At 52.9% G+C, this 20,611-nt stretch overlaps 1 protein-coding gene across 2 annotated transcripts in view; it reads right to left on the reverse strand.

Annotated features, from left to right (window-relative positions):
* CNTFR (ciliary neurotrophic factor receptor) overlaps positions 1-17,977 on the reverse strand; it is a 200,862-nt gene extending 182,885 nt beyond the window's left edge. For both annotated transcript variants that reach the window (XM_041421948.1, XM_041421949.1), the window contains exons 1-2: positions 17,771-17,977; positions 15,381-15,553 (exon numbers count right to left, since the gene is read on the reverse strand). The gene's annotated coding sequence lies outside the window, so the exon portion shown is untranslated. The remainder of the gene's footprint in view (positions 1-15,380; positions 15,554-17,770) is intronic.
* Between the last annotated feature and the right edge of the window lie 2,634 nt (positions 17,978-20,611).

Raw genomic sequence — 20,611 nt, forward strand, 5'->3', positions numbered from 1 at the left:
GACAAGGACCCCATTGGGGCTTAATGGGCTAGCACAACCCGTCCCATTACAGGTCGTTAACACGCACGGGAGCCTTGGGAAGAAGGGCAATTAGGGTTCCCCCCTAACTCTGCAAGAGGGACTCCCTCCCCAGCTTTGAATCCCACCAATTGTGAAGAGGGATCCTGGAAGAGGCCATCCCCTCATCTAGCCTCTGTGCTTTCTCCACCTGGGAGGGGCACACACACCTTGCAGGAGACTGAGCTCTTAGCAGGCTCAAGGGGCAGAAAAATGGTCCCCACAGCAAAGGACAGCGTCAGAAGTTCCTAACACAACTCCTTTGCTGGAGAACACTGCTCTGCCCCACTATCCTGCCTCAAGACTCAGGGCTGAGGAGCCACTGACCCTCACACACCTAGCAGCAGGAATAAGGAGATACCAACAAAGCATCTGTGCTGTAGAAGCAATGGGCTGCTCCCCAGAGGTGACGGGGCAGTGCTGGGAGTACTGCAGCCCTCAGTTTCTGCCATATGGAGTACGGTGTTTCCAGCCCAGAAATAAAGTTAAGACCTCTCAGGAACTTAATAGGTATACACTGGTTATTTTCCACTGTCAAGAAAACAGTAACTAAAGCTGAAGTAAAAGGAAAAGCAAAAAGACTGCATTACTACCTAAACCACCTTTCTCTGTTGTTCTCCAGACATCCCTGGGGAGGGCAAGCAGTTCTGTTGGTATGGTGGGGTGGGAACCCCGAGGCTGAAGACCTGGAACTAAAAGTGGGACAGAAGTGGCCCCCAAATGTGGCTGCCAGCTTCTCCCACACAGCCAGCTGTGGGGAGGGCCTGAAATACTGATCTGCTGAATAGACTTTACAAATTCAGAAACAAGAACAATCCAGAGCATCAATGCTCAACCCAGAGCCGAGGACAAGCTGGGAAATGCTCTGGGTGGCTGCAGGAAGCATTGTGGATGGGAGAGAGAGACCACCCATGGGGAGAATGCCTGGAACAGTCCCCAAAAAAGTGAAGAAAAATCCTAGAGTGAAGACAGCCTTGGACACTATTATTTGGCAAATAAGGACTTTACTGTGATGGAACTGATAGATTTTTTTTTCTTCCCTCCCATAAGAGGGTCCAAAGCTCCACAGAGACTGTAATAAGAAACAAGCTCAAAGGGTCTGCTTCCTTCAAATACCTATTCCTTTTGGCTTCCAGCCCTGCCCACAGTCTAAACATCCCCAACACATGCAGCCCATCAGGGCTTTGGTCTCTCACAGGTGGTGCTTCCCTTCCTTGCCTGTCCCAAGAGTGGGGTAAGATCTTTGCAGTACCACAATTCACCACGGGCAGTGACGCAGCTCTGCACTTGCATCAATCCAGCCAGGACTCGGCTCCAGCTCTTTTCCTCCTGCTCTGTGCTCAAATACCACCAAATATTGAGAGGACCCTGCTCAGAGCCCGTTGGTGGCTGTGTGGAGTAGTTGCAGCAGTCTAAGTCTGACTTCTCCTCATGGAGACATAGCTGTCACTTCCACTTCTGCTCAGGACAAGCCAATTTACCAGTTCAGTCTCCACTATTTGCTCACCCTGACCATCATCTGCTCACCATGGTGCTTCCCTGGCTCAAGGACACCACATGTAACACCACTCCACCCCTCTGACTGCACCCAGCTCCTCCAGGCTCCCACTTTTGCCCATGCCCTTCATTGCAGCTGCCTTCCTTGGGCAAACAGACCCTGCTCAGACCTCTCCAGCCTCCAGCTGCAGATACTCCCCTCTTTGCATGCTCCTCCAAGTCTCTTCCCAGCATCCCCTTTCCCCCAAAATGCTGCTTACCAACAGTGGCGTGGCTCCTGAAGGTGCCCGTGGAATTGCCCAATATTTAGTTACCAATCACTTTGTACTTTTCTCCCATCATCCTACTAGGAGCCCCAGGAACACCTACAGTGGTACCACCCCAGCTTCAGGTTTGCTTTGATGCCTCAGCAAGGACCAAGCAACTGCTGTGAATCCACTTGCAATGACTTCTACCTCACCTGCACCAGGGCTGGTCTGTACTAAAAGCAGAGTTTAGGGGAACAGCCCAGCAGGGTTCCCAGCCAGGAACAGCTTGCAAGCTGATGTCTCATCCCTGCCTCTGGCTGGGGAAGGGCAGAAACACCTGCAAACCCCAGAGTAGAAACAAACAAACAAACAAACAGTTCCAAGCAATTTATTTTCTTGCTGTCCCAGTCTTGCATGGGGACAGACCCAACTGGAAAGGACCTCAATGACACGCCTAGTGTATGCCTTATATCCCTGGAGCCACCCCAACAGGCAGGGCTGGAACAAGCACCATTAGGAGACACCCAAGCCCCTTCCAGAAATCCAGGAGAGGAGCTGAAGCCCCTTGGAGAGAGGAGTGTTCGAGCAGACAGGAGCCACATCTTACAGCAAACAATTTGATGTTGAGCTATTGTCACAGGTTGCTCAGGGAAGCTGTGGCTGCCCCATCCCTGGAAATGTTCAAGGCCAGGCTGGATGGGGCTCTGAGCAATCTGGGATAGTGGAAGGAAACCCTGCCCATGAAATGGGGGTGGAATGAGATGATCTTTAACATCCCTTCTATCCCAAACTGTTCTATGATTTTGTGATTTTGCTCTGCAAAGACCAGGGTGAGCCCACCCTGCAAAGGCTCCAGGGTGGTCTCATAATGCTGTTTTCTGCCAGAGCTGGAGCTTGAAGACATCACAAGGGCATGGGATTCTTCCCATCACCGCCCCCAAGGAGATGTTACCTGGCCTCTTGCGATTGCAGATGTTCAACAGAGAGAGAAATCACAACAGGGCAGTTGAAGGGACATGGGGCACTGCTCTAACCCTGTTTTTTCCTTGCTCACATAGCATTGCTGAACAAGTTCATGGCCAGGTCTGTTCCCCCTGCTGCCGCCACGCCGCAGCGCTGCCCAAGGAGTGCAGACCACTTCCCTGCCTGATCCACCATGCAACATTTGTTTTATCTTACAAATAAGACACTGGCAGGTCTTATTTGCAAGACGATGAAGTGGTCTGAAACCTTCCACACACATGTCAATTAGATGCTCCAAACCCCAGGCTCAGAGCAGGGTCAAGTGCGTGGTGTGCTGTGCTCCGCGGCGTGCTCCCGCGTCAGCCGGGCTCCTCGGTGGGATGTCTGAGGAGTGCTGGGAGCAGCATCCGCTGCTTGTTTTCATGGCTCACAAGGAATTGGCTTAAAATGGGGAGGGGGGCTGGAAATAAAAGTTTAGGGTTTTTTTTTTTTTTTTGTTTTGTTTTAAACAGGGAGGCCAGACATGTAACAGTCTCACAACTTCAAGCTGTTTTGATCCAGCCAGCCCCCTCTCTGCTGAGTTCTGTCAGGAGACAGGCACAAAGCACCAATTAAAGACGAGTTATGCTTTTTCTGTCAAGAAAAAAAGAAATGGTGGGGGGGGGGGGGAAAGATGATGGGAATGGGGGAGAAGAAATCCAGCCCTGGAGTAATTTTGCTTTCAAAGCAAGCTGTCAAGGCAGCCCCCTCTCTTCCCATCTCCCGCAGAAGAAGAGCAAGGGAGCACCCGCGCGCCTGCTGCGGACGTGTGGCATCAGTCATCAGACCACACCATCAGTCAACTGGCATATCAGGCCGAGCCGTGCCCTCGCTTTCCCCCAGGCATCTGTCAAAGCCCGTGACAGGGAGCCAGAGCAGCAGATTTTTAGTGAAGATGGGCTGAGCACAAGCCCCACCAGCTCTGATGACAAGCATCCCCATTTATGAGCAATTAGACTGGGAACAAAACAACACAACAGCAGCAAGGACTCAGGGCACTGACTAGCTCATGTGGCCACAACATCAGCTCTGTTTTTCCATGGTAGAGGCATGCACAGCCAGCACAAGCATGCAAATCCTGCCTCTTCTGCCATATAGGTTACCATGTTTGAAGGCTCCCTGCAGCTCTCTTGGCTCGCAGCTGAGCTCAGGACAGAGAGCTGAGAGCTTCCCACACTTCCCACACAAGGCTACCTGCTTTGGCAGCACACTGCCAAGGAGCCACATCATGGACACAGCAAGCTCTCCATCACCTTGGGCTAGTACCATCACCTTTGAATCTACCTTGAGCACTTGCAAGCCATTCCTGGGTCTCATCCAGCAAGCACCAGTCCTGCTTAATCTGGACAGATTAAGAAGATTACAAAGGTCCCTCTGAGCTTTATTGTTGTATGAGGAAGATAAATAGCAAGGACAAGGACAACCCCTTCTAGGGTGAAAAAGGGCAGGCATTTTGGCACTGCACAAGCACCAACCCCAGCTTTAATAACCTATCAGTTTCTTTAGCACAGCACCCTTTGCAGAGCCCATTGGTACTGATTATGGCATCAGCTTCACTCCCACTTCTTCTTTCCTGGGCTTTCTGAAAGCCTCAGCTAATTACAGCAGCAAAGTCACCCACAGGAGATAATGCACACCCTCATTTCAACAGGGTGGCACTCGGGCTGGGCTGACTGCTCCCAGGGAGGGGATATCCTCTGCCTGCTTGGCAGGACCCAGCCTTCTGGGCTGGATCCATCCCACAGTCAGCCCAGAGGAGGAGGGGAGAGCATCCCTACTCCAGTCTAGGTCTGCTTGGGCTGGCTGCACACACTCCCAGCTCGCTTGCAAGTGCCCTGCTCATTAGCATGGGGTCACTCAGCTGCAGCAGGGCACAAGGACCACTTGGCTATTGCAACACTGCTCACGTCCACTGCTGTGGAAGTGTTGAATTTCTTTTAAGAGCCCTGAAGATCTCGGTTTGAATTTAAGGGAGGAGAAAAAAAAAAAATCTCACAAAGAATTGCAGGATCTCTGTAAACATACCAGAGGAAAAAAGAAAGCGAATCTCTGAGCCTCTTGACCTTGACAATGTCCTTATAATTACAAGACTATTTATTTTCAGTTAAACCCCAACTATTGAACAGACAGTGTCGAGTTGGTTTTTTCCTGAGCAGGTGATTATCCTGCCTGACTAATCTAATGAAAATTATCAGGAGGCTACTGACCTCCTGCTACACACACTAAATAATGCACAAAGCTTCAGGATCAGACAGGCAAATCATAACCCTGTCTTATCTTAATCACTTTCTATACAGCTCCAGGCCTGTTCCACTCCTGGTTGGCTGTGTTAGCCAAATGCTATCTCAGTGGAAACCACAGCAGAGTCAGCCCTGAGAACTGCACAGCAAAAAGTTACCTCCTTAAGATTTATTTTTGTAAAAGCCAAGAGCTGCAGAGATATATTTAGTCTTTAAGCTGCTGTCTGACTCCTGAGCTTACAGCATGAGCCGGTGGTCCCCTGGTACCTGGCTTTGGGAAAAGCAGTATTTTCCTGCTTCTTTGAGGCAGGGTACAAGGAAGGTAAGGTCTGGGGGAAAAAAAGAAAAAAATGGTGCACAAAGGGGCTCATTGTTCCAGATAGGTAAAGTAACCTTTCCACTCCATCCTCCTGGAACTTTGTGTCAGTCTACCCCTGCAAACAGGACTGCCCACAGCTTCTAAAAATGCCACAACACGGCATGAGGACTAGGGTAAAGCAAGAGGAGCCAGCAATGGGGATGCTCTGTCCCCAGCTCAGCGCCTGAGGATCTGCAGCAAACCTGTCCCACTCTTTGCAGCATCACTCTCCTTCAGAGAGACAAGTGCAGCAGCTGGAAGAGATAAAAGACTACAAATATCAATTAAGGAGCATAGAACTAAAGAAGGAGACATTTAAAAAGAAGTTATCACATACTCCCCACACAGACTCAGCTTGAACAGCACCCACAGCTAGACAAATAAAATGCATTGGGGTGACTTCAAGCCTAAAATAAGTTTCCACTTGGGAATCTACAGAGAACAGTGGAAAAACACTGCTAAAGGACAAACTGACTAATTTTTACACACCCTGCTTCCCTACATAGAACCCCAGCTAAAGCACCAGAGGGAGGAGAGGAGAGGAGTGGAGAGGAGAGGAGAGGAGAGGAGAGGAGAGGAGAGGAGAGGAGAGGAGAGGAGAGGAGAGGAGAGGAGAGGAGAGACCCCCCCCTCTTACCACCCAGCCTGACCTTGCTGCCGGAGAGGAGAGGAGAGGAGAGGAGAGAAGATACCCCCCGCTCTTACCACCCAGCCTGACCTTGCTGCCTCATCCTCAGCACCCATCCTGTGTGGTTCTTCAGACGTCCTGCTACAGGAGCTCCCAGATCCCCTTCCCATCACTGCTGCAGCCAGGAGCTTCACCTCGCAGCCTTCACAAGCTGCTGACAGCCTCAGCAGCCTGCTCCTGCCCTGCAAGGCTCTCCCCCATCCACAAAACACCTGGATGATCCTCCCACCCCAGGAGTCCTGAGACACTTTTCTCCAGCCTGGGAGGTGCTAAGCACGACGTGGGTGGACAGCATTCCTCATATTTTTAAATGGCCCTTTCTTCCCATCTTATGACCTTTCAGAAGAAGAGGGGCAGTTTCTTCTGAAGTGAGCTGAAAAAGAGCCCAGGGTGGATTTAGGCATGACAGAAGAGGGAGCAAGAGAAAGCATAGAAAGACAGGCAAGAAATAGCACAAGCTTCAGCTTTGGGAAAATACCAGCTAACACATGCAAGGAAAATGTCCATAGCAGAGATATTCAAAGGGAAGCAAAAATCTGGGAAAAATTAATGTCCACAGCAGCAATTGTTGGGGGGACAGCAATCAGGCAGGGCTTTCAAACTGAGCAGTACTGAGACAGAGGCTCTACCCAGAGCAGATCCCAATTGTGCAGATGGAAGGGTTCAGCACTACTGCTCTGTGGGCACAGCCATGCCCAGATGTGTCTCCAGAGAGATGATCCTCAGTCCCACAGAGCCTGGTCATGCCATCTGGACATGGGATGGCTAAAAGGGTTAACTTTCCAGGACACAGCAAAAGGAAAGATCCTGTGCTTTTCGTCTCAGTTTTAGAGAGCTGCCTGTTGCTGAGGCATCTGAGCTGCTTCTGGAAAGGAGTTGGAACAATAAATAAATTCCTCCATCTCCTAGCCTGGTGACAAGAGCAACCTCTGGCTTTTCTGGTCACTGAAGCCAGTGCTGTAAGTGGTTGTGTCACAGAGCCTTGCTCTATCCACACAGCCTGACTCTGCCCCAAAAAGCCAAGGTGCAGGTCAGTTTGTGTCTCTGCTGTCTAGCAGCTGCTTGGTATCCCCCACAGGCACATCTGGGGTTGCCAGAGGGCCACTGGCTGGGTTAAACTGGTAGCACCCCACTGAGTTATGGGGGGACCCTCTTGAACTGCCATCCTTGCTGAAAGAGGCTGCTCAGGGACAGCTGAGACAGGCACTGTGCAGGGTCTGGTGAACGTAAAGTGGAAGGTGAGAGGCAGGCAAAATCCAGAGAGCTACAGCTGTCTCAGGATTGACTTTGTCACTGTGCCTGCCCAGGGAGGAGCCTTGCACAAGAGGAAGGGATGGAGTTGAAACCACATTGCACAAAACCCTCAAAAATGCTCCCAGGACTAAAGCTGGAGCTGGCTGCTGGTGCTGGGAACAAGGGATGGCTCTGGCTCCAGCTCCAGCACCTGCAGCCACCCCTGGCTCTCTATTCCAGAGCAGGGTAAGCACCATCCTCTTCTCATACCAGGAAACAGGCACTGAGCCTTCCTGCTCACACCGTGGCAGGAGGTTGTGACTGCCTGGGAGGGACTGCGACACACCAGAGCTTGCAAAGTCATGTTCTGGGGAGGTTTCTCCACTCCCCAAGCTGACTTCCAGCTGGAGACACGTCTGTGCTTGTCCCCAGGGCAGACAGCAGCAAGAGGCATCCTCTGGTGCCGCTCCCCACCAGCAGAGCACAGCGAAGTGTTGGAGTGACAGCCTCCAGGGACACGGGAGCAATTTCCTCACCACACACACAAGGAGAGCACTCGCCTTCCTTGCTGAGACCCAGTGAGTGAGAGGCTGATTAGTGCCACTCATCCTGGCTGTCTCAGGACAGTCACCCAGCCTGCTGGGACTCTGCTGAGAGCCCACCAGCCCACGGCACACGTGCCTGCCTCTGAGACCTGGGTCAGATGCAGGCTTAGGAGGAGGAAGGGTATGCCTGCAAGCCTCTACCACTGCCCTCTCCACCCCAACACATCTTTTTCAGCGCAAACCTGGCTCTGTCTGCTGTTTCTGAACTGCTGCTGCTAACTGAGCCTAGAATGGCCTGATCAACAGGGAGAAGAAGGAAGCTAAAATCTGTTTCTTTTCTCCTGTCCACCAGCAAAGCTGTTGCTCCAGCCCCCACATGTGAATGCCAGTGATGGGAGGCAGGAGGAACCCAGCTGGACTCCTCCAAGGCAGGGATGGAGCAGAGCAAGCTGTTGCTGGGCCAGCACTTAGGAGAAAAGAATCTTCAGCTTGACAACTCAGCAAATTTGATTTGAAACCGGCAAGAGAGAAAAAAGTAAAGCCTTTAAATGTCATCTTAGGCTTGACTGCCAGAAGCACTACAGACAGACAGACAGATAGACAGATAAGCATAGTGCTGCACAAAGAGCCGGATGCCCTACTTTGATCTACTCAAGTGTTTACTAATGTGTCCCACAGCTGGCAGGAGCTGTTAGCAACTCAAGAAATCTGGTTTTCTGCCACTAGCTCTACTCTGGGACCTCAAGGAAATCCCAAAGCCACTCCAGGTTTCAGCTTCCCCTCTTTGAAGGCAATGATGCTTGCCTCCAACCCCTAGTGATGGCAAGGTTAAAGGCTGACCCTGGTAATGTACCACAGCAAACAGCCTTGGGGAACCCTCCAAGCCTAATCACAGATGTGCAGTGAATTAAACCTCTAGTTTGGGTCCAACACCCTAAGACAGGCCAGTTCAATTCCTTGGGAGAGGCAAAGTCAAAATCATCAACACAAATCCTTTGCCACTGGCTCTTTTGTAAGTCATGCCATCATCTCCTTCCTTCCTCTGGAAGGAACTGGGGAGATACCAGGTCCATTTGTGCAGAAATAGCTCTCTCCTGTGCATAACTCAGCCCTGCTTGGGAAAAATCACCACCACTTCTGGCCTGACCAGAGGTACAGATTTACCAAAACCAGGAGGCACAAATGCTGCATGCCCCTGAAGTCGAGGACCCACCATGGCTGTTGGGGAAATTTCTCTTCATCCTCGCTTAACAGTTGAACAAGCTAGGATGAAGCTGGAACTGCTGATCCAGATCAAAGAGGGCTGAGGGAGAGCAGATGTGTCTGTACAGCAAAAAGCAGTTTGCAGGGTAGGGATGATCAGTGATCCCCGTTCCAGTCCTCCTCCTCCCATCTAAACAAGCCCCAAAAACATGGTGTGCCTCAGCATTGCTGGAAGATGGCAACACACACAAAACTGGAGCCCAGCAGGCAAACGTGCAAGTGGGAATGACTGAAAGGACTTCTGAAGGATGGACACCTTCACTGAGAGTCATCAGGTGCATGCCTGGAATGTCCTCAGCACTCAGGTTTCACTGATCTCAAACTGCATTTTCTGGCAAAACAACTCCAACTGCAGATACAAGGGAGGAGTCTCCAAAATGGTCAGGAAGTTGGGACATTACAGAAATGCCCCATCAAAAGGGCAAGGGGCTTCTGCCAGGTGGCACAGCACATCTGAGGCACAGCCAAAAATACTGTCCAAAAACACTGACATCTGTCCCTCCTGCACAGATGTCAGCATTAGCTGGTGCTCTGAGCCCTGTCATAGCACTTACTTTCACGCACAAAATAAAAACTAGACTCGCCAGCATACCCAATGGGCCTGTCAAACTAATCACGTTAGGAGAACTGGAAACACACCAGCAGCAAGAGCCGGCCCCTGCTCCAGAGCCCTTGCAGAAATCACGCGTCCAGGAGACGGAAAAGCCTCTGTCGTTCCCGTAACCAGGTCAATAAAAGCACAGACAACTCCATCCAGAAGAGACTTTTTTTACCAATCACAAGAAGGAGCAGCTTCAGCTCCCCCAGCTGCAAATAGGTGGGCAGGCACAAAGAGGCGGCGCGGAAACGTGTCTGTGCAACACGTGTGGGCAATCGGCCGCCCCGCACATGGCCGGGGTATGGGGCAGGAGGAAACCGCTCTGAACCCAGCCGGCAGAAACAGCGGCGGCAGCTCGGGGTGACTGCTCCCACCCCCACCAGCTGGGCTCCCAAATCCAGCAGCCTCCCACCCATATGTGTGTCTGGCGTGCTGGGGAGAGACAACAGGCTAGACAAGGGTTTCAAAGCGGAGAGGTCCCAGGCAGCTTTGAATGGCCTTGGATTCACGGAGTGACAGTAACCCTCCCCTCTGGGGGGAGTAAAAATGCCCAAAATGAACTTCAACCTGGTTCCTCAAGAACAAAGCAGTCCCATCCCCAATCCCACAGTTATCTGAGGGTGCACTTTACTGTAACACTATTATTTCTAAAGCTCTTGTTAAGTGAGAAGCCCAGAGGACTGGACAGAGCTTTTTTTGATCGAATTTCAGAGCACCAGCAGCCTTTTGTTGTCTTTCCTTCCTTTTAACATATTTATTTTTCAAGCCCTCAGTTCAGTGGCACAGAGGAGAGTAAATCACACATTGGTGGTGAAGTCTAGCACAGGCTGTCTCTCCTTTGCATCTGAGAACCACACTCTAACCACAAGAAAGGATGTGTCCTCATTATCACCAGCATTTTTAGGCCCTAGGCAAAAGGAGTGTGGTGCAGAGTGTACGCAGAGCAAAAGCAGAGATAAGGTTGTTTTGTTATACACGATACTCTTTGAACTCACAACCAAATCTTGTGCCTGGCACCAAAGTACCCAAACCAGGCTGCTTCCCCAGGCAGGAGGGCAGCAGTGCAGAGCCCTCCTTCTGTGCTGATCAGCTTGTGATGCCACAGCACAGGGAGCAGCCCCCCACCCATCACCTATAACACAGCACCCTAAAATCCAGCGTGGCCCCTGCAGCACTGGGACACCAGGGCATTAGCACAGGGAGAGCTGCCTGGGTCAGCCCTGTGTCCTCCAAGTTACCAGACCCACTCCCCAAGTTATTTGCACATGTGCTCTGGAGTCTGGGAATGCCACCAGAGACCAGGAGCAGTAGGAAAATACCAGGCTGCAACTTTGTGAACAAAATGAATTCACTGGCTTAACACCCACATAATTAAAAGCAGGCGCATCCCTCGGTGACTGTTAGCACGGGAGTGTGCCTGGTTGTGTGTTTGCATTTGGGGGACTGCAATACCACCTACACAAGCAAAGAGACTCCCTTTGCAGAGCCAGGCTCCTCATAGCACTGGCGAAAAACACAGGGAACATCCTCGCCCCAGGATCCAGTTCATTTCCCATTGACACAGGAGTAACAGCAGCTCCCTCCTGCCAAGGAGGTCTGAGCTACCCACTGCTCTCTCTCCCAGCAATTCAGAGAGCTCTGACAGCCATGGGGACCTCAGCCCTGAGAGAGGAGAGCATTCTTTTGCTCGCTGCTGCTGAGCATGGCAATGGGCCCTGCTCTCCATGCTCATCCACCAGCCACCTCCCTGGCTTCAGGTGGCTCCTGCTGGCTCTTGGCACCACTGCTGGGCATGGGCAACTCCCACTCTCCTCTCCTCACAGGGCTGACTGAACAGTGGTTCTGATAGATGAACAACAGGCAGCGAGAGCAGCCCCAGTGGGAGCAACCCCCAGCCCTGCTCTCAAAAGGGAAACAACCACCCACCACCCAGGTGTGGTCCAGGCTGCAAGCTCCTTCCAATATCAGGGAAAAGCCTTCCCAGGAGCCTTTCCCTCTTACCCAGCACTTCTTGTACTGCTCCCCGCACCAGTTCCCCCTCACAGGGTGTGTTGCATAGTATTTAAATACAACCAGGTCTGGGCAAGCCAGATTTCAGTTGATCCCATGTCCCCTCTGTCAGGCAATGCTAAGAACGGGGTCACGATTCCTCCACCAGCTGTTAGTACAGCATCACTTAATGCAAACCCTCACAGCCCTCCTCCTCCAGCCTCCCCCAGGCGGAGAGCAGCAGAAAGTGATCCCCCTCAGGGAAAAGAGAGGAGATTTCCCACATAGTGGGCACCAGTATTAATTCTTCCAACTGCTGCAGGCTCTCCTTTCATTCTGTGACTTTATGAACATCACTCTGTGTTGGCAGCAGCCCCGGAGGGTATCACAAGTCACCTGAAAGGAAAAGAGCCTCTTCAAGCATCTGGGCTGCCTCTGAGCCGGAGGCCGGCAGCTCTGGCCGTGCGCGGCCACACCGACCAGACAGCTCACAGCCCCGGCCCTGGATCAGCCATGCCTCAAGGGGGCTTTGATAACATCTTTAGGGTGTCATGGCTAATTAGAGCCCTGACTATACCCTCTAATTAGGTAACACTTTCAGACAAATCACCCTGTCCTCTTCAAACCACTTCACACCTCCAGACGCATCCCTAATTGACTTGAAAGTTGACTCGGCACTTCTTCCCGGACCTCCTTCCAATTCACACGGCAGTTCAAAATAAATAAACCCCTGCTCCTCGGTTCTGTCTCAGAACCCAGCTGGGGAATTGCCCTCACATCCGCACAGGCACGCACCTGCACGACCCGACACAGAGCCTCCATCCCAGGCACAAAGCAAACGTTCTGAGGCGGCGGCAGCCCCGTCCTCCTCTGATCTCTCCTTTCTACCCATGCTAGTGCTACTTCCAACAACAGCCAGCAAAGCTTTTTCTCGGAGTACAGCAGTGTTTGCGATGCATCAGTGTCCTACTAAAAATATTGCCCGGGGGCTCGCGAGAGAAGCACGGCTCCAGCAAAGGAGCCTGGTATCTGGCAACGGAAGGCATGAGAAAAAACCCTAACCATTGAGAAATTAATATGCCAGAATGATATCAAGTGCCAACATTTCAATCCAGAAGCTTGACTTCTGTTTTCATTACCGAATGAATAAGCTGAAATGATCCAAATGTTTTCAGTTTCCCAACAGCACAAAATTTGAAGTAGATAGGCAAACCCCCCACCACCATCATAACTGCAAACATGCTGAACAAAAACTATCAAAATTCATAGAAGATAAATATTGAGCCCTTAAAAGCCTGCTATGAGAACAATGTCTCTTTATTTGCTTTCTGTGAGGTTTGTTATAACAAGAGAGAAAGACTCCAGTATACAGTGCTTTAATATATATATATATACATGCATTCACAGCTGGAATAATAGATTTTAAGGACTCAGGACAATATTACAGCTGGATGTATGCAGAAATGCATAAACATATCCTTCAAAAACAAATCCTTTGCACCCCACCCAGATATGTAGATGGACACATATATAATACACACACACACACACACCATGTTTCAGCTCGATCAGAACCATTCATTAAATCAGACTCTCTAAAGTTTCTGCTGCTTTGGGAAAACATGACCCTGAGGAGACATCATGCATGAATTTAACAACCAGCAGAAAATGAAACCATAACACGCTGCATCTTGAAAGCCAGCCCTGAATCTAACTTAATCCCTGCTCTGGACAACGCCTCTAGAGAGGCATTAAAACCATGCTAAGGTGTTTTCCTGGATTTCCCAGATTCCCCGGAGATCCCCTGGCACTCCGGCTGCATCCACCTCCTTGCTTCGGGGATGTTTCCGGCTGACCGCATCCATTCCTACTCCTGCTGCTTCCACGGCCAGTGAGGGACAGACCCAGCGGAGAGCTGCGTCCTGCCCTGGCAGCGGGACGAGTCACCGGGACAGCTCGTGGGGTTTAACACTCGTAATCCTACAGAACGCGCGGGGGAATGATGTACGGGGCTTGAAGGGTCAAAAGCAGCTTTGCATCCTCCTTTCCCATCCCCAACAAAGGAATTCCAGCAGATCTCGTGCCCCCTAGTGTCATCCTGGCGAACGGACCGACACCGGGAGCCGCCAAGCACCGGGTACCACCTGGCCCGGGCGGCACCCTTGCTTATTCCGCCGTGAAGAAGCCGCCGTGTCCCGCTGGCACCGGGAGCACAGCGAAACGCCATTCCCAACAGTTCATGCAAGGGACAGCGTGAGCTCGCTGTCCCTCCCCAGCACCCCGGGGTAGCCACAGCCCTCCAGGCGTCCCCATGCCCAGCACGGAGCCACCTCCGCTCCGCTCTGGAGGAGCCCCGGCAAGATCGGGCCCTGCCGCAGATAGCCCGAACGGTGTCCCTGGAGGAGGGCCAAGAGGAGGAGGCAGAGAGCATCTGCAGTGGACACTGTCCAGAATACAACTCCTCCTAAAAATAGACGGATCCTGGAAGGGCACGGCCCTTCCAGGGAATGCTCATGCTCCGTCCTAGGAGCTTAGGGTTTGGCATGATAAAACTTCAAAGTGCACAAATGCAAGGCACTTTGTTACCCTGTTTCTTCCCCATGAGAGCACCTGTGGCATCAGGCTCTGGCTACGGGCGTGAGAAACAAGGAACAAAATCAACACAGAACCCAGCATCCTCATGTGCCAGCCTGCTCTGACCAAAGATCCAGCAACTCCTCGGAAAATGCCCATGCCAGCTGCAACACTAACGAGTGCAACCACACCCCACACACAGAGCACCTAAACAAGAGCTGTGTGCTGGAAAGGGGCATAGGAAATGTGCATGCACGTGCCTCAGTTTCCCCATCTGCCCAGCTTACCCTCTCTTATTTTCCTCATCCCTGCTGTTCAGCTGTTAGTTCTTGTGGGAAGAGGCACACCAGGAATGCACCTAGACCACCGGCCCCTTCCAGCATCTGCTACCAGCATGCAACCAAACCTCAGTAACCCATCACCAAAATTTGGAGGAATTCTCCCCAGGGCACTGACCTGAGTATGCTGCTTTCTTCTGCAACACCGAGCAGGGACTATAGCTTAGAATAATGGGGAAGTAACTCAGTTCAGTGCTGACAAAGCATCACAAGCCCCAGCGGGGTGGGAGGGGAGGAGGTGTCCTTCCCTCACACTGCCATGCCTGGTATACATCATGTTTAGGGCCAGGCATACGTCACTGACACAAAATGGACAAATTGGAGGGATTTCAGAAAAATGAGCGACAAAAATTATCAGGAGGCAGGAGGGATTGATTTACAAGGGGAGATTAAAAAAGCTGCGATCAGCCTAGCTGGGCTGAGCAAGTACTGACTGCAAGAAGCAGTTGGATGCTAATCTGCAAATGGGATGAAAACAATATGGGCAAGAGCAATTTAGCATCTTCATCAGTACTGGGATGAAATGAGGGGGAACTCAGGGCTGAGTAGGCAGGGAAAAAACCCAAACCAACCTGAAAACTCCTTGCCTAGTTATGCATGACACTCAAAGTCCCCAAAACTCACTCTGCCTAGGGCAAGGACCCCGGGGAGCAAGAGAGCCTGCGTGCACACACACACACACACACACACACACACACCCACACACACACACTCACACACACACAGAGCCCCTTCCCACCCCTGACTCACACTCAGGAAAGCAGAAGGGCTGCCACGATAGCCGGAGAGGATGGAGGCTTCACGCTTGCAGGGGAGCAGTGGAGAGCGAAGGCTAGAGCTGGCCGTAGCGGTGGGAAGGTCCCCGCAGAAGGATGCTTTTGCACTCCCGGGTCTTCACAGGGGAGAGGTGCTGAGATGGCTTCCTGCAAAGTGGCAGGAGTGAGCTCAGCTGCGAGCACTCAGATATTTACACACAAACAGCACATTACTCAGCAACTCTCATTTGTCAGGCGTAATGGCAGCGGCAGCAGTAATAAACGACAGAGCTGAGAGACAGGCTCCCCAGGCGCACACCCAGCCCCAGACTGAGCTGGAGCAGGATGCATGTCTCCAGCTTGCAGGGAATTAAATGAGAGTGGCCAGGAGCTGGGGCTTGCACCCACAAAACTCCTGCTGCCGGCTTCAGAGAGTCAGTCACGTCTCCAAAAGCTAAGCCTTGGCTTCACAGTTATTTGAGTGTGTGTGTGCACCAAAAGCTTTGTGGCTCTGAGAGGTATCAGGGCTTTTCCCAAGTCCAGAAGCTGCTGAACACCTTTCAGGGGAAAGGGGATGCAGAGTCCTGGCACAATGGGGTCCTCTTGGGGTAAATCAGACCAAAGATAATGTACGGTCATTAGATCATGGCTTGGCTTGCTCTGACAAGAGGCTCTGATAAACTTATCTTGAGGAGCTGTCACAAGGAAGACTGCCAGGCAAGAGGCTCTCATTTCTAAAGCTCAGCCTGTCTTGGGAAAGTCCTCCTGGTGCAGTGAGCCCCAGAGAGTTCTGGTCCCAGGACCTGGTCTCAGCGTGCTGCCTGGCCAGACAGGAGCATCCCTTGCACGTCTCCAGACATCACAGCAAAGCTCTAACTCCTCACGGAGGGGCAAGGCAGGGATCTGGGAGCAAGAACGGCTGCTCCCACATATTTGCACATTTTGCAGAAAGCAGCCCATATCAGTGCCTCGCTGCCTGAACATACAGCCAGTGGGACTGGCAGCAGCATGTGCAGGTCCTGTCCCTCACACAAGTACACAACGTGGTGTGCTGAGAGGGGGCACAGTCAGTGAAATTCACTAAATCTGAGGAGACTTCAGTAAGTTTCCGAAAAAAAGCAATCCGAGGAAAGGACCTCCTCAACCATCCCACAAATTAAAACACAAAGAGATGGGGAAAAGAAACTGAACAGCTTTGCAGGCAATCCCCTGTGCTCTGAACAGACCCTGCACGTGTGTCCGTAAACTTGGGGTGGGGAACGTAAGAGAGTAAAGAAGTGCCGATCGTTATACCAAAAAAAAGTTTAGTGGTTAAAGAAACAACTGCCAGAGAAGCCAGGAAAGCTGGAACATGCAGACCTGGTTCTGTCCTCAGTGAAGACACCACAAATTGGCTCACGAGCTGACTGGAGTCACAACTCGTTTTCAGGATTGCAGTGGGGGAAGTCACCAAGATGTGGAAATGTCAGGGAGTTTTGAGCAGCATAGGGATCGGTGTGTATTATGCAATTCTGGAAAGCAGCCGTTGTACTCACGCTCGGGATGAACTGTCTGCCTAGCCCAGGGAGAGCAGTTCCCCAGAAGCACCATGCAGACACTTTTCTTATAAAATCACACTTCAGAAAAAAAAAAAAAATTAAAAACAAGGAAAAAAAAGAAAAGAAAAAAAATAAAATCTGCACTGCCACAACAGAGAAGAAGGCAGGTTGCGCCTTTGAAGAGACGAAGAAGACTGCTCTCCCGCCCAGGAAATCCACGGGCTCCGGTTTACAAAGAGCCGCCCCGCAGTCCCAGCCGCTCCAGCCCCGTGCACTGCCGCAGGGAGAACTCATCCCTCCCAGCCCTCAACCTGGTGCCGGCCGCTATGCCCTCCCGGCCGGGCAGGAGACGGGGGTCCCACCGGGCACAGGACGGGGATTCCACCGGGCAGGAGACGGGGGTCCCGCCGGGCAGGGGACGGGGGTCCCGCCGGGCAGGGGACGGGGGTCTGCCGCCGCGCCCCGATGCGGACCCGCTGTCTCGGAGGGTGCGGGGACGCGCCGTCCCCTTGCCCCCCATCTCTCCCGCCGGGAACACGCGCACGGCGGGGCAGGAAAGTAAGCTGCCCAAATTGGATCCTCCCGGGGGGGTGGACGCGCGGCCCACGTCGGGGCGCGGACACACGCGGGCGCTGGAAAGGTGCGCGGCTGCCGGGCGGGAGGGAACACAAGACCGGGAGCGAATGCGGGGGAAGAAAGCGTTCCCCCCCGCCTTCCTTTCCGCCTCCCTCGGCGGCGGGCCCCGCGGCTCGCCTCCGCTGACCCCCGTGCCCGCACGCCGCCTCCCCCGTCCCGCGGGTGGGGTACATCCCGTGCCGCCCTCCGGCCCCGGCCGCCCGGTACTCACGGCGCCTTCCTTGCCGCCGCTCCCGGCGCTACCCCATGCAACCACCGGCTGCTTCTGCACCGGCTCGGGGGCTATAAGCTCTTTTAAACTCCAGCACATAACCCATGTGACCGCAGAAGCCACTGGTAAGGAGCGCCGGGGAGCCAGCGATGAGCTCAGCCCGCACCCCCCGGCACAGCGCCGGGGACGCGCTCCCGGCCCCGCCGCGCCGCGCGCACCCGCCCGCAATCACACACGCACACACACACACACACACAGAGGCTCACAAACACAAACACACGCACGCACACCCACACACGCACCCCCCACAGCCACACGCTGGTCCACGCCCCTGCGGACACGCCGCCGCCGCCGCCTCCTCCCTCCCCACGGATGCTGAGCCGGAGGGAGGCACCGCGCACACGCGCGCCCCACCGACCCCCGTGCGATTGCACACTCGTGGAAACGCCGCTGGGACGGCGCCCCGCACACACACACACACACACACACAAACACACACACGCACACATCACCAGCAGCAGTCCCTGCAAGTCTCCCCACCCTCCCCAGAGTGGAAGCAGCAGGGTCGTGGTCACCTCACGCGTGCCCTGTGCACACGCACACACACGGTCGTGCACAATGCGCCCTCCACACGCACTGTCCCTTCCCTCCACCACGAGATGCAGACCCAAGAGAGGGAGCCGCGCTTCCATCTCCGTGCGCATCCTTGCACAAGCTCCACTCGTGAGTGCCGTGCTCCCTCACACCAACACCCTCCTGGAGCGCCCAGTTTAGTGTCTGTAAGCTTGGGGTGCCCACAGGAAGATGCACACTGTCGTGAAAGCCTCTCACCCCTCTCACACACACTGCACAACCAAACACCCACCGCACATCTGGGCTGTGCTCCCTCTCGCACAGCCGTTCAGCCACACCTGCACCCACCTTCCCCGCTTCAATAAAACCTGCTGGTGGTGCTGAACAAGCCCACCCTGCCCATCCATCACAACCCCAGGCTGTGGGGTCCCCTGCAGCATGTGGAAACACCACATTCCTCATCACAGATAAGGACAGAGAGCTGTCACACGTGTGGGTGGGGTCTGCAGGGCAAAAAGGACAGATGCCTCCCTGTGCTGTGCTCAGTTACTCCTGATGAGGGGGAAGCTCCAGGGGTGGCCATACAGCTGGGCCAGGTTGCCCACTCCAGCCACAACACAACAGAGTTGGGAGTGCCAGGCTGAAGTGTGCCAAGCGGGGACGGGAGCCGGGTGTGAGGCTTTGGTGTGCAAGAGGCTGGGACAGGCAGGCCTGGCCGGGCAGGTGCAGGCGTGTGCTGCTGGGGCACGCCAGCAACACGTGTGAGAAGGCAGAGCTGGCAGGCAGAGGGCTCCGCTGAGAGCTGAGTTATGGAAAATGACTCTTTCCAAGGAATTGCTAAAATTAAAGCAGCAGTGAGGCCAAGCAGGCAGGAGCCAATGGGGAGGGTGAGCAAGGACAGCCAAGCGGCCTCAGGGCAAGGAAGGGCAGGGTGGGCAGGAGGCCGAGGGGAAGGCACCCTTGCAGGCCATCCACCCCTGCCTCCTGCCAACTGCCCAGGCAACAGCAAACGCCTCGTGGGTAGGATTTGGGGAAAGGCTGACTGGCACCCTGGTGGCACTGGCTGGGGAATGCCATGGAGCAGGAGGCCTGGGGGAAATAGCCTTTCCCAGCCACATCCCCCACTTGGCTGCCAGTGTGCAGAAAAATACCTCTGTTTTCCCAGCCTGGAAAAGATAAATGCCCATGAAGAAACAGCCTACTCCCTGCCAGGGGCTAGCTGCCAGCAAGGGACAGGGAGCAGTGCCTGCAGGGGATTTTGGGGAGCCCTGCAGAGCCCTGAATCCTGTTATGCACATCCTCTGCCCTTATCTCCAGCCTAGTGACTGTGGCAGGGGTGCTGCTCCCTGGACATCAGTATTTAGGTCGGCAGTAAGGGCTGTTCCAGCTTCCAGATATCTGAGCGTTCCCAGCTCAAATCCCCGTGACTCAGGAAACAACACATGCGAGAAAACTCTGCGGAGAGGCTTGGGAGAAATACTGCCATTGGCAGGTTCCCACTTTCCCTGGCATCCCAGGACTCCTCCTGGTCTGAAGAAAACAACAGTAGTAACAAAACAACAGAGCTTTCTTCCTGATCTTCCTGTTAAAGAAAAACCCAAAACCCTAATATTTGGGCAAGACTACAAAAGCAGTTCTCTTTTGTTTTAACTAGATAAGTGTTGATCAAATCAAAGCTACCACCTCTCTTTGCAGTTGTGGAGACAGTGTCACACAGGCAGAGGAAGGGGGCTGGGTGGGAGCCAGATTTTCTCTAGTCTTTCACTGATGCTGCTAAAAGACACTATTAATTGGAGGGAAATAATGATGTTTTGTTTCAGATGAAAGTGCACAATAAATTATTATTGTTAGTAATTTTATCCATGAAGAATAACCAGCATTTGGGACTCTGGGGGAATCTGTGATAGCAGATCCTAGGAAAAAAAAAAATTAAAAAAGAGGCAGAAAAAAAAAAATGAGGAGGGAAAACTAAAAGTCAAAAGCAGATTTCTCCAAGGCTTTTCAACAGCATGCAGCAGAGCTGGGGAGTGACCCTGCTGCCCAGAAAGTTGGGATTGGATTTAAGTAGTCACAAAATGGAAGAAAAGGAAAAAATATGCCAACCCCTCACTCTCCCTCTCCACCCCTCCCTGCTGTCAGCCAGGATCAGAGCTGAAAAAGGAGTCAAAGCTCTGCGAGAAGCAGCAGCTCTCTGATGCCATTGGGAAGTGTGTCAGGAGAGCAGGTGGTTTTGTGGGGACAGGAATGGAAAGATACTGGAGCATTAAT

The sequence above is a fragment of the Onychostruthus taczanowskii genome, unplaced genomic scaffold, assembly GCF_017590055.1.
Source record: "Onychostruthus taczanowskii isolate IOZ18803 unplaced genomic scaffold, ASM1759005v1 scaffold70, whole genome shotgun sequence".
NCBI lineage: Eukaryota > Metazoa > Chordata > Aves > Passeriformes > Passeridae > Onychostruthus > Onychostruthus taczanowskii.